Source organism: Olea europaea, chromosome 15, assembly GCF_002742605.1.
Source record: "Olea europaea var. sylvestris chromosome 15, O_europaea_v1, whole genome shotgun sequence".
Lineage (NCBI taxonomy): Eukaryota > Viridiplantae > Streptophyta > Magnoliopsida > Lamiales > Oleaceae > Olea > Olea europaea.
Window position 1 is genome coordinate 22661960 of NC_036251.1, and position 13725 is coordinate 22675684.

At 32.6% G+C, this 13725-nt stretch overlaps 1 protein-coding gene across 1 annotated transcript in view; it reads left to right on the forward strand.

Moving 5' to 3' along the window:
* Positions 1-13592: 13592 nt before the first annotated feature.
* The window catches only part of LOC111410504 (lysM domain-containing GPI-anchored protein 2-like), a 3831-nt gene continuing 3698 nt past the window's right edge, over positions 13593-13725 (forward strand). The window contains exon 1 of the mRNA XM_023040868.1: positions 13593-13651. The gene's annotated coding sequence lies outside the window, so the exon portion shown is untranslated. The remainder of the gene's footprint in view (positions 13652-13725) is intronic.

The window sequence follows — 13725 nt, forward strand, 5'->3', positions numbered from 1 at the left end:
GTCCACTGCCGCACACCTAGCCAACAAAAACCCAATCTAGTGTTGGCTATTCCAATAGACATCACCACACCATCCCTCGTCGACCAAAACACGAAAAGCAGAGACATTAACCTAATCGACGTAGCACCATCACTGTCGCTGTAGCAGCGACATGGCAACTGCAATAGTAGTGTACAGGGCATTTGTGATCTCTGTACTCGGTTGGGAGGTTTTGAGATTTGAGGGTTTTGTTTTAATTTAGAACGTAATAAATACGGGTTTATGTAATGTTTAAGTAATTTAGAGTATTAATCTAATTGGGTCACTTTTCAGAGTATAGGGCCTAATTTCCCCATAATAGTTCGAGGGCAACTGAAGCTGCACTCTTCCGTCCTCACCTTATTAAGATGCTCGTGCTTAATGTAGTGATCATCCGTCTATCAATTGAATGGTGGGTAAACTTTTTTTTTTTTTGGGTAGCTGCAAGAGAGAAGTCGACCATGTACAGCAAGAGAGTCAGCCGTCGATGCCATCGCCTCCGACGAAATCTTGAGCAAATACTATGTAAGTATGATTTTCGTTCATTGCTTGCTATTGTGGTCGACTAATATCAATTTCAATGAATGCAACCCGAATATATTCTTGCATTTTAATCCATTTTTTTTTCTTTTTTCCCAGTTCTACGTTTGAAACAGAAAGATTATTATTAATTTTTTTTTTTTTTGGAATTCTTTGTTTCTTCCATAATTATATACGCAACATTTAATTTGATGAGATGCTTGGATTTATGAGTTATTTCTAGGAATCTATGAGTGTTGAATTTGGTGATTTATCGTTTTGATTTAATTTATAAGGAAGGCGATTTTTTCCCTTTTGTAAGTTTTCGCACTATTTCAATTCGGTCTCCTTCCCTTTTTAAGATTTATTAGCTGTAACAATTCCAAGAAAAAAATGAAAGGATTATGAGTTTTGTAAATTTGTGGATTTTACATTGGTGTGTGGTTGTTGTCTAATGTAGTGCAACCTGTCTTTCGTTTGGATGTAGGATGGCTGGAAAGAACTTCGAACGTTGTTATAGCTGTAGAGAGAAGGGGCACTTCTTTGCGGATTGCCCAAAGAAATGATGATTCTCATGGTGTAAAATTGGATATGTGAAGTGCTTTGATGTTGAGAGGGAAACGAAGAACAAGGAAAAATTGTTCAATTGCTGCCGTGCTAACTGTAAATACTCGGAATGGGTTGATGAGGGAAAATCGAGTACTATTGCCGTTAACTTGAATAGTCAGGCAGCACTTGAAGAAGTCCAGCAGTTCTCTCGCATGTTCCAGACCCTTTGTCAGGTAACCGAAGAACAAAATATTGAGATATCTTTGAACCTGACAATAAGGACGACCAATGGAAGTGTGAGAGTGGATAAGAAAGGGAAGGGACCGGCATGATTGGAAACACGATGCTACCACCTTTGATGTGCAACATGTGTTGTGTTATGTGGAGTTGATGTGTTATATGTGTTGTGTTGTGTTGTGTGAAAAAATCATTTTAATGTAGTCGCTTTTCATGTTTCAGTCGTTATATGAATGATTTTAGTGTTAATTTTAGTGGACTGCAATTTGTTCTCTTCATTATGTTACTAGGATTGAATCTGAAATTCCAGTTATGTGCCAACAATTTTTGTTTAAGAAAAGTTCTATATTCGACGCCTGCAAATATATAGTAGAATTGATGATCAACATATTCAATAAATATAGTAGAATTCTATACATCAACACCAGGTCATAAGAACATAGATACATAACATTGTCCAGTTAAAATAACATTAGGATCTTTTCTTCATCTCCTTGTCTAACCACTACACACTTCCTTTTACACCCACAACTTTACTAACCTTTCTCTTATCACCATAATCAATTGAAAATGCCCAAACTCAACAACTCCAATCCCGAAGAAGGTATGAACTCGGAGTCTGTAAAATGGCAATTTAACAATTTTAGCAAAAAACTTGTAGTGATAAATGGATTGCAATGTATACATTTTTAGTCTTTAGAAAATAGGGATTAATAAAATTAAAGGAAAACTCTTAGGGAAGAATAATGATCGGCAAAGGCTTTAGATGGGTACTGGTAGGAAAATAAAGGTACTCCTAAAAATAATTCATAAAGGACCTCGTCGTCTTTACTATTTGTGTTTTGCATTCTATCTACTCCATTACCGCACGGCTTTCGTCGTTGTCATCTGCAATTAGGTTCGCAAGCGAAGCAAATGATTAACACATTTTGTCATATCTCAACTGGGCAGAACTGCTACTCAAACTGTCGTAGTTTCACTGCGACCTTGGTGTGAGCTCTACTCACATCTCTTCTCTATCCCCGTAATATCTAGGTGTTGGGCAAGGAAGTGATATTATTACAGAGAAGTACAGAGATCGCATGCTTGCAAATTATTCATCGGAACTTGAAAATGTGACAACTACATACAATTTAACATTTTTCTGTCTGGAATGTGACGAAAAACTTGCTTTTCTTAACTTGATTGTCAAGTTTAACATCCTCCATGACCTCATACGTCATCCCTAAAAAACCCTCCGACAAAGATATTAGATCGCAATACATCTCCTAATAAACTCATTCTGAACTTCCTTAAATTTCGAAATGGTGTACACTAGTTGAAACTGCTTCTCTAGCTCGTACTTTGTTGCATATGGTACCATTTGCGAGAAAGTCTTGAAATCTACCTGTAACTCCTTATCTACCTTATTTCTCAAAGCTCGCTTGTATTGTTTGACAAATTGCTTTAACGATATCTTCAAGTGCACATACCCATCAAAGAACACATTCATACTTTCACTGTGCTGTGTTGTTGACATTCCCGCCCAAAAGCTGCTCTTTAAATAGCAAGGTACCCAACTGCCTCTATTCGTGTACATTCCCAACAACTAGTCATTTTCGTGCAAGTTATATTTATCTATCATCGCACTCCAACTTTCTTCAAATTTTGCAACATTGTTAGTATAGTACACCAGTACGTGTATAGTAGAAAAGATCTCACCCTTATCCTCACTTGTTCGACATAATTTCGACAATTATTTTCAATGCAAGTCATATTCTCGTGCCCTCTGCTTCTACTACTACGGAGTTGTAGCTTTTATGCAACGGAATCCCTGCCATATCGTTCACTTCAAGCCGTCTTTTGACATGGGCACTCAATTCTCTGTTACAACGATACAACCTTTACTTTGAAGGACTGATTTTATAATTGTGAATGAGATTAACTGTGTTAATTCTCCATACTCCAGATGCATCTACAGAAGCAGTTAGTCTGGTTTTACAACGTATTTGAATGGTAGCTTGCGGCTTCAAAGAACCACTTGTGTTACTATTTCTTCGGCTTTCACGACTACATGTAAACACAACATATCTCACAATTCCATCATCATCTTTTTGTAAATTTCTTCTCCTAACCGAAAAGCCTACATTGTATGCATATTTTTTTGTAAAAATCAAACATTTCTTTTTCATCATTGAACTTCATACCTACCTCAGGCACGATCACACCATCTACTCCTACAATTCCATCATCCACTAAGTCCACACTTTCCAGAATGATGTTGTTATCCGTTTCTAACAAGTTATCATCATCCACCTCTTCCAAAATTCCTTTCCCTATGATAACAAATTGATGTGGTGCAAAAGGAATTGGACTTCATGGCAAAGTGGGACCGACGCAAGAAAAAATAATTTGGAGGAAATTTGAAGTTGTCCATTTTTGACGAATTTGTAGTCTAATTCGGTTGGAAATGGGCTGAAAAGCTAAACTCAAATGCTTTGCTTTGATGTAGGACCAATTTCAGGCAAATTCCTTCGTTTAGGCCTTTTTTCCTTTTTTTGGTAATTCTTATTTTAAGTATATCTCAATCAAATAAATTCGAATTTACATTCCGTTTGTTGGAGAGTAATCCAGAAGATTAGGACTATTAATTTCCGTCATTATCTTGTTTTTTTTTCCATTTTTGGAAAAAAAATCTTTTTTTATTATTATTTAATTTCCGAATTTTCTAGGATTTTTCTATAAATACGTTGTAAGCCTCTTGAGGCCGCAAATTGATTTGAATGAAATAAAATTTTTTGTGAGTTTTCTTCTTTGTGAGATTTGTTCATCTTCCCTATAACTTTTGCTACGTCACAAATCGAAGGTACAAATTTAATAATAATAATAATAATAATAAAAAGCAACAACAACAACAACAACAACAATAATAATAATAATAATATGAGGGAACAAAATTATCTACATATAACTTTTTCCTTCTACATATATGAACCTCATTGTTCAACAAAAATTATCTGTAAAACATGAATTCTAAAATTGGTAGACATGCTTTTGACATAATCCACATCACCCCCATTTTTCCACCCACCAGTATGGGAAAATGTGTGAACGGTAAAATTAAAAATAACATATATTCTCATTTTTCCCGATTGAAATAAAGGTCACCTGATTCGGTTGTTTTGTTTTTTGAGTGTGCTAGCTTCAAAATGAAATGGTTTATGATTTTGACCATTGTGAGAACTAATAGTGTATATTAAGAATATAAATCTAGAAGGTGACAACCTATTTGCTTCCATAGTGACTTAGTTTCTGCTGGGATGGATGAATGTCTAAAAATCTATGTGCTAATCTTTATCGTCACATAATCAATTGTTGATTTTGTCTTTAACTTTCCCTTTAAAAGCCCACACAAAATGAAATATTTTAAACTAGCATGCAAGAATCACATTTTAGGTGGCCAGCTTGTTGAACAAAATGCAATTACATGCTGAGTACTCTGTATCAGAAGACAATCAGACAAGATTTCTTTAAATCAGTATGGAAAAAATGAGGAAGAGAAATACCTTTGTCCAACATTTCTTCGAATCAGACAAGATTTCGACTTCTTCTTTGCAGTGGCGGATCCAGCACCTGGCGAGCCCCAGCGGCCGCCCGTGCTGGATCCGTTGGAAGGAGTTTTTTCTGTTGGGAATAGATCAAATTTTAAGGTTATATTACTGGTATTTCATTTTAGTTTCATCCCTAGCTTCTAGCTCAATTGGTTGGAGCTTGTATGTTTAAGTTGGATGTTTTGTGTTCGAATCCCCTTGCCAGCAAAATTTATTTTACAATGCTTTTATTCTACATTTTTTACAAAAATTCAATAGGAAGTGGACCAAAGGAGTTTAGAACTCGGGTCCTCTTTGATAGAGGTATTGGAGCTTGACCATTACGCTACTTGTTGATTGCTATCTTTGTGTTTAACAAAGTAATATTTATTAGGTTTTATTTGGTTTGCAAGTACAATTGCAAAGATATGAACCCATGTTTTTCCTTTAAATTATATAAAATTTGGCAACAATGACATTCGATAAGTCCAATTTATTCTTATAAGAAAATTATATATATTCAATTTGAACAAAGTAACTGTTATATTTAAACTTTAGACCCTTGTTTGATTTTCATTTTTTTCAAAATATTTTTTCTTTTCTTTTTAACTACACATTTTTCAATAAAATAATATTATACACAAATTCAAAACTTCTATTTACTTTTAGCTGCACATTCTCCATCAAATCACCATTTCAAAATGTATTTTTTGTAAAAAAACACAATAAATAAATAAATAAATGATATCAAACGGACTCTTAATATTTTATTGTGGCTGAACGGTCGATGACCGCCCGTGCTGGGTTGAACTTCTGGATTCGCCACTACTTCTTTGCTTCCAAAATGAACCCGTTGTTGGAATGAAGATGTCGTTCCAGAGAAGCCAACCGTGTATAATAGAGCAGCTGAGAGACACTTTTTCCCACAGTAGAATGTGGGCAAAAAGAATGCAAGGGTTATTTTGGCTTAAATTCAAATGACCCGGTTGATTTTTATACCTGGTCCAAAAGTGTGGACAAAGGTGTGTTTTGAAAAATTTTGAATTTAGCTGCTTTCCACCTTAGCGTGTCAACCAACAGGTATAGAATAGGGTACAAATAGATTTATTGTAACTATTGATGTCTTTTACTGTCCTCGATTCCATAATTTTAAACACAAACACCTGTTAGTAAATATTATAAGAAATTCTTTTATTCAATTATTTATTTTACTATTTACCTTTTTACTTGCCCACCCGTCTGTAAATATTATAAGAAATTCATTTATTTAATTATTTATTTTACTGTTGACATTTTTACTTACCCAGATAGTTCTTCTATCTATAAATATCCTACATATATAAAAGAGTGAAGCATGGACGAGAACATGTGTCGTGAATATACATATACTTGTACCTTTTTTTTCATTTTATCATTTCTCCATTTCCCACTCTATCGGCCATACCTCTTTCCTTCTCCTCCATTTTCCTACTTTATTGGCTATATCTCTTTACTTCTCCTCCATTTCTCCCACACAATCACCCATTTCCTGCAAATTATTTTTGACATATGCATGTTTCCTCTAGCCGTGAATTTTAGAATTCTGTTCAATCTTTGCTTTTAATGCTTTCACGAGGATTAGAAGAGTTTGTTGTGGGTATAGTAGAGATTTTTTGGCCGATTTGGGAGTTTTTACCCATATAATTTTGCTTTTTAACTCAATTTGAACGATTTGTTCTTATTGTTTATATGCTCTTTAGTTTGAATTCTTTTGGTTTTGACTTCTTTTTTTTATGTCCTGTGAGTTATTAAATTCCAATTCTGTGATTGGTCTCAAATTGAAGCATTGCTATAAGGATTGACTAAGTGATAATTATTGCATTGTTCAGACTTATCACTAATGGCAAATTTGGACAAGATAATAGTAATTTTTGTTGAAAATTATAAAATTTAATTGTTCCTCCTTTCAAGTTTGCTACTGTTAACTTAATAATACTTGATTACATGGCTACACAAAAAGGAAATATTTTGAAACCTTGTTGCAAGTGGGTTGGGATTGAATTGATTTTTACAAAATCATAGGCAATTTCTACAGAGGAATGAGGTAGGAATCTCTTGATATTGAGTTTGCATAATTTTTTCTGAGATTCCAACCGAGCAAGTTTTTACTTTTCGAAAACGAGAATTTTATAAAAATACTACGTGCTTTTTATGGTATATGTTTGGGTTACCCTAGTTGAGGTACTCCAATGGTAGGCTAATATGTAGCTTCCATTGGCAGAGCTAATGAACTTATAGATTTAAATTTACTGTTGTTTTACCCAAGTAAAAGTATTCTTGGTTTATTTTACAGATGGTAGGGGATTTCTTTGATCGGTTGAAGTCAAGAAGTATTCTTGGTCCAAGAAGTAAAAGCTATGTTGGCATGGAGTATTCCTTTATTTGGGTATGGAATCTATGCATTTGAGTTTAACTTGTTGATGTAATACGATATTTCGTTATTATAAAAGAAAGTTTGTTTCTATTTTCTAAAGCTGCAAAGCAATTTATATGGGCAATGTTTCGAGTAATTTATCTTGAATTTATTAGATTTATGAGGTGCTTAATTGATTACTGCTAAAAATTTATTAGTTTATGTTTGTATTTTTTGTTCAGATCTGAGTAGATGAAATTGGATAGAGAAAATATGTAGATCGAGTGGTGTAGAAACTGCTTCGTGTTGCTGGGCTACGGAGCAAACTCTATAGTGCATGGAGCAACAACTTCGTTCGCCAACATTTTTTTTTTAACAAAAAGGAAAAAAATGATAAAAGCATTTTTTTGAACAAAAAGCCGGAAAAAAAATAATGGAAGCTTAAGCTCCGTACGGACAGAGCAGTCACTCCGTGTGACGCGGAGCTACTGCACAGAGCTGCTACTCCCCTCACTTTTTTATTTATTTTTATTTTTTAGTAGTGGCTTTTATTTTGGGCCCATTATTATTTTTAATATAGATAGTATCCAAATATCGCAAAGATCAGATTTAAGTCATTTAGGACATACAAAATATTGTCTAATAAGTCGTTTAGGACATACAAAATATAGTATACGAAATATTGTCTAATAACAATATTTCATTAATGAAGATGAATGACTCACTAACAAAAGTTGAACTTTATTCTTTATAAACCAGTTTCAAAATGTCTTTCACATTTACAAATGAATTTCTTATAAATTTATAGACACTCATTTCTAACAGTAATATATCAATTAAAAAACCCCATTTTTTCAAAGGTATTAATGGTTCCCTTCATTAATTTATAGGTTTCTAACATTAATTAATTTATAAATGTTTTAATGGTCCCCTTCATTTTTCAACAAACCCCATTTTTTCTTTGTCATTTTCTCGCATTTTAATCTCTTCCTCAACCAAAAAAGTACAATGTCAGATTTCCTACTACACAAACACCACTTTTTCTCTTGAAACGGCTTCACAAGTTGCATATATTTTAACCCCTGTAAAGGATCTAGAATTTCTTTTCCAATTCCAAAGTATCCATTTTTTTTACATTGTGTACCATTTTCTAATATGAAATTTTCCCATTTGCAGGCTTTTGTATTTATAAGTATTGGACCGTTCTTCCTGCTCAAAGCAATCTGGTAAAGACAATTTTTGCATTTTGCTTATTATTATTATTATTAATTTTTTTGTCAAGTGTATAGAATTTGCTCTCTATTATTTGTATCATTTTTCGGATATCTTAAGAATTTGTATTGAAATTTTTTATTATTTTAGAATTTCTCTGCAGTTATGAATATTGGGATATCTATATTTCTAGATTAAGTATAATACATTCACTTATATGCCTAACAAATTCCTGAGACTTAATTTTTAGCTACCACATCTCGATATGCCTAACAAATTTCTATCAGTTAAGCCATTAGAGTTTTATTCTTTCAAACTACATCACTTTACAGTGTGATTTACATTTTTAGACAATGATTACTATTGAAAAAAAATTTAATTTCCAATTTCTTCTAAGAGTTTAATAAATACATTTACTGTTGTAGTAGAAATATTATGTTGTGCGAAATCGATCTACCATACCATTTCTTTCTAGTTATCACACTTTCGTTACGCCATGACATTCATTTGGTGTGTGTTATAATTATTTTGTGAATATAGTTTTAACGTTGATGCATTTGATATTGATGGTCAAAGCTCATATTTTGTGAATATAATTTTGATTGTCCATATTATATTTAATTTTTTATAGCTTTTGTGTCGAAAATTATAGCAGCTTGAAATTTAAAAGTTAGTTTTCTGTGAAATTAGAATTAATGGGTTCTAAAAGACCCTGGACGATTTTCTTACAATTAGCTGTGAGTGATCATTTAAGTATTGATGCATCAAAATCCACAAGACTATTTTCAAGGTCATTATTTTTTCCCCTCATTTTGGCATTGTTGCATTGGTTACCGTGGTTGTAAGAAATTATTGTATTGTACATGATGGATTTTCCTTGCAATATAGGACATTGTTAAGGAGAGTTGCTTTCTTGGTGATGATTCCAAGAATATAGAGGAAATGATAGTTCAACAACTGAGATCGAAATTGCTGTAAATATTATGTTCTTTTGGTTAAAATATATTTAATTTATTTTTCCAGTATCATATGGTTGTTTGCGTGTTCAAGAGGGGCAGGAATTTCCTATTTTTTTGCAAGATGAATTCACTTTTTTTCCCCCTTTTTTTTAATTTCAAGGAAGTAATCTTGAGATTTTTATCCAAATTCTGATGAAATTTTCATGAGCTAAGAGGAAGAATAAAGATAATCTCGTCTCCTTCCAATATTGTTATGGCTTATCTGTCGTTTTATCAATGCATTCATTATTTTGTTTTTTACGTTGTATATTCTTTTGGATCATTTTGAAAATCAGTGGACTCTTTTTTCCCTGTTGAGCACGAGTAGTTCCTCTACATCATGGCAATTCAACCTGAATGAGGTGGTGGTTGAAGAAATGAACCAGCTAATGGAGTAGCGGAAGATGCTTTCAATTAGCAACCTGATTAGCAAATTCAACAAGAATTTATCTACTGCTGCAAAATTGTCCATAGAGGTCTTAATGAATTTTTATTTTTTGTTTATATTGTTATTGAAGTTCTAAAATCACATAAGCAAAAATTAGTTCATTTTAGCTGCTAAATGTCGCTGTCTATATAATCGTTTAATCTAGATAGTTGCTAAATAGATAGGAACTCAGTTTCTGTTTCTTCTATCATTTCATTTCATGTTGGATGAGAATTGATGACTCGATGAGTTGTTAGATTCTTTACTTTAGGCAAAACTGAGAGAGGTGCCTTCATTGGAGGGACGTGCTCTTTTGAAGAAGCTTAGGGATGCATTAGAATGTTTGAAAGGACGACTAAGGACGTAACAAAGAAGACGTGGAAAAGGATATTTCTATGTTAGTATCTTGTTACAAATCGAAGTCTTTAAAGTGATTTTGTTTAAATTCTTTAGTGCTTGCTGTTTATTATATGAGCTATTTGAAAATCCTTTTTCTACATTAAATATGTTTTACATGCACCTATTGTCAATATTAACTAGGAAAACTCAAGAATACATTACATTTGAACTCATTTCATTCTTTCAAACACAGTGCAAATTGAAAATTAATTTAGCAATTTCTTCTATCTGGTTAGATATTCCTTGGCTCTTTGCAATCTTTTCAAAGCAAAGATACATTACAATTTTATTTATTTAAGTTTTGATTGTATCACATTATTTTTCACTTTGGGTTGGGGTGGCATACTTGTAAGTGTTTCATTTTCTTCATTTCAACATTTCTATCTTCTGATGGCCATAGAGTTCTTCTGCTATACATTAACTACAGATAGTCAGTCATGTTCATATTATGTATAATTTGATGAACGTCTGCGATCCTTAAAATCTACCATCAATGACAATAGCTAGAAGAGCTCTCAGCGATACATGGTCCAGTTTAGTGAATTTTACTTTATAGAATTTATCCGATCAAACTTCCATACAAGAAGCATTTATCCTATCACATCGGTAACATGGTTTCCAATTAATACTTACAACCTCCTTATAAAATCACCATTGGCCTGGGTATCGAAAAGGGGATAAATTCATAATTTAATAGCACGTAGCTGGCTTTTTTTCCCAGAGAGAGATCCACAGTCAAATTTTAAGAGAGTGTTTCTTACATTTCATCCAGCAAAGCCGATCATTTCTAACAAACTTGCCCCAAAGCGAGGTCCTAAAAACGACGGGTGACCTATTAGTTTCTCGAGTGTGGGTATTCAGTATTCGGATCTGTCAATGGAGTCAATGCGAAGTAGCACGAATGTTGCACCCTAGATGGCGAAAGTCCAACTCTTCTTATACAATTTAAATCCTATATCTACTCAAAAATCAATAAAGTCAAAATATCTCGTCCCCAGCAAAGTCTCACGAAATCTTCCCTCTTTGGCTTCAATTACATCGGAAAATGACTTGTAAACTAAGGATGTGGAAAACAAGACAGGAATTCTCGACAATGACACTGTAGAACAATTGAAGGGATGTGGTGCATGGATTATTATTTTCAATAATCCATACATGTAGCAATGAAATACTATTATTGACAAGAAAAAGAAAAAACGTGAACAGAGATTGGATTGTTGATAAAATAGAATCCTAGGTCGCGAACAGTGATTCGATTGATGATGAAGAAAGAGAATTCTTGGTTCAGTTAGGCGGAGAAGTCTCTTTCCAGGGGGGCCTTTGTTGAATCATTTTCATGGCTCGCTACAAAGAAGAGCTTTCGGATTTTTTTATTTTTTTTAATTCTTTCATACATTCAGATAGTATAAGTTAGAAGTTTTTGTGTGGGCCAAATGAGGCAACAAATGCTGTTACTTCTGGTCTTTTCTTTGCACTCGTTCAATGCGGACTTTTCCAGGTGATTGTTAAATGGAGGAAATCCTCACTTTTAATTGAAACTTCTATTCAATGATCTTGTACCAACTGTTGACATGGAAATAAAGTCTTGAGAAGGATAGTGGATTTCTTTCCAGATGATCGCAATAATATATATTTCTTCTTGAATACCTCTATTTTCAAATGTTCCGAAAATTTAAATATTAATTGATGCAGCTAGGAGAAACGTTCTCACAACCACCAACTGAAGATATGAACTATTTGAAAACAAGACACATGCTCAGCGTCTTTGGTCTGCAAAACTATGAGAAGAATTTTAAGAAAGAATTGTCGACTGACAACACTTTGCCATTGTTGAATGATAGGTAATCATTAAATTATTGCTTATATTTAGTTAAGAATACATTCGTGACAAAAAGTTCAATAAAATTAATAGCAAATGTTCATATGAAGAATCGAAAAAGAATAAAAAATATACAAAGAACATAGATAACAAGTAAATTCATTCGAACTAATTTAAGAATAGATTTCATGTGCATTTATTTTCAGCATTAACCGTTGATTGTTATCCACACTAGTAATAAATAAAAGATGCCAGTGGGAACGCCCTGAAGTCAATAAAAGCAAAATCTCAGACTACAAAGCCCATATTAGACGATAGTCTAGACCAGAAGAGTTGACCTCTGACTAGATAATGACTCCACTCCATTTCTTTGACCGTAGAATTAATTCTAGCAAATTGTTATAAAATCAAAGCATAGGTTTTTTGTTTGGCCAATCAGTTATCGGAGAAAATATTAATGAGTATTCGTTTGGTCATCTTGATTGCATCACCATATTATTGGGAATAAGGTTCTCCTATCATGTCAAATATGCCTGAAGAACTAAAAGTGTCCGAAAAATAGCGTTTTCATAACAATTATGATGCATTTTGTTTGCTATTTTTTAAGTCATTTCTAATATTTCTAAAAATGTATTTTCGAAAACAAAGATAAATTTATATCATAAAACTCAAAGTGTATTCTTTACATTTTAAGTGTTTTCATTGAAAATTCTAAAAGCACTCAAAACATGAAAAATAATGAGCGTTTAAATAAAATTTTACTTAAATTAAAAAATTCAAAATTCATAAAATAAAATTTTTGACAAAATAAAATCTAAAATTCTGAAAAATAAAATAGAATTATAAAAAATTCTAGAAAAATAAAAGTTATAAAAAATTAAAAATTAAAATAATTCTAACTAAAGAATATTTACGAAAAAATTAAAAAAAATTAAATGAACACATACAAAAATATTTTAAATCCATGTCATTGATTTTTATTTTATTTTCTTTATTTTAAAATTAATTTAGTATTTTTGAACTTTATTTTTTAATGAGAAAAAAATTATAAAATGTCATAATAGTATTTTTTTCACAATTTCAGATCAAATGTATTTTCTAGGCTATAATTTTGAGAAATAATTTTTCAAAATGACAAATCAAACGTGTTTTTAGAATTTTTTAGAACAGATACTTAACATCGAAAATAGAAAATGAACTCAAAACTCAAAATTGAAAAACTAAATGTAAACCAAACGGGCCATTAGAGATTCGCAAGGGATTCAAATTCTATGTTTGAGCTGTTCAAAGCATCACCGAAACTAAAGTCCAAATTCTCTTAGTTTCATAGAATAATGCATTTGGTAAAAATCCAAAAAACACAGAAAAGTCTGTCCGCTCCCATGGGTTCAGTCCAGTGTCCATCAAGTTTGTTGTTAATTGTTGCGCTTTCCTCAAAATTTTCAAAGCTTAGGATTAGAAAATCAAAGTGCCTCCTACAGCTTTCCCACACTACTTTCCACTTAAAAAAGGGTCTTCAATCCACCATAACTTCCCACGACTCCTTTCTTATTGCACTGAAACTGTTCTCAACTTTTGTCTAATTC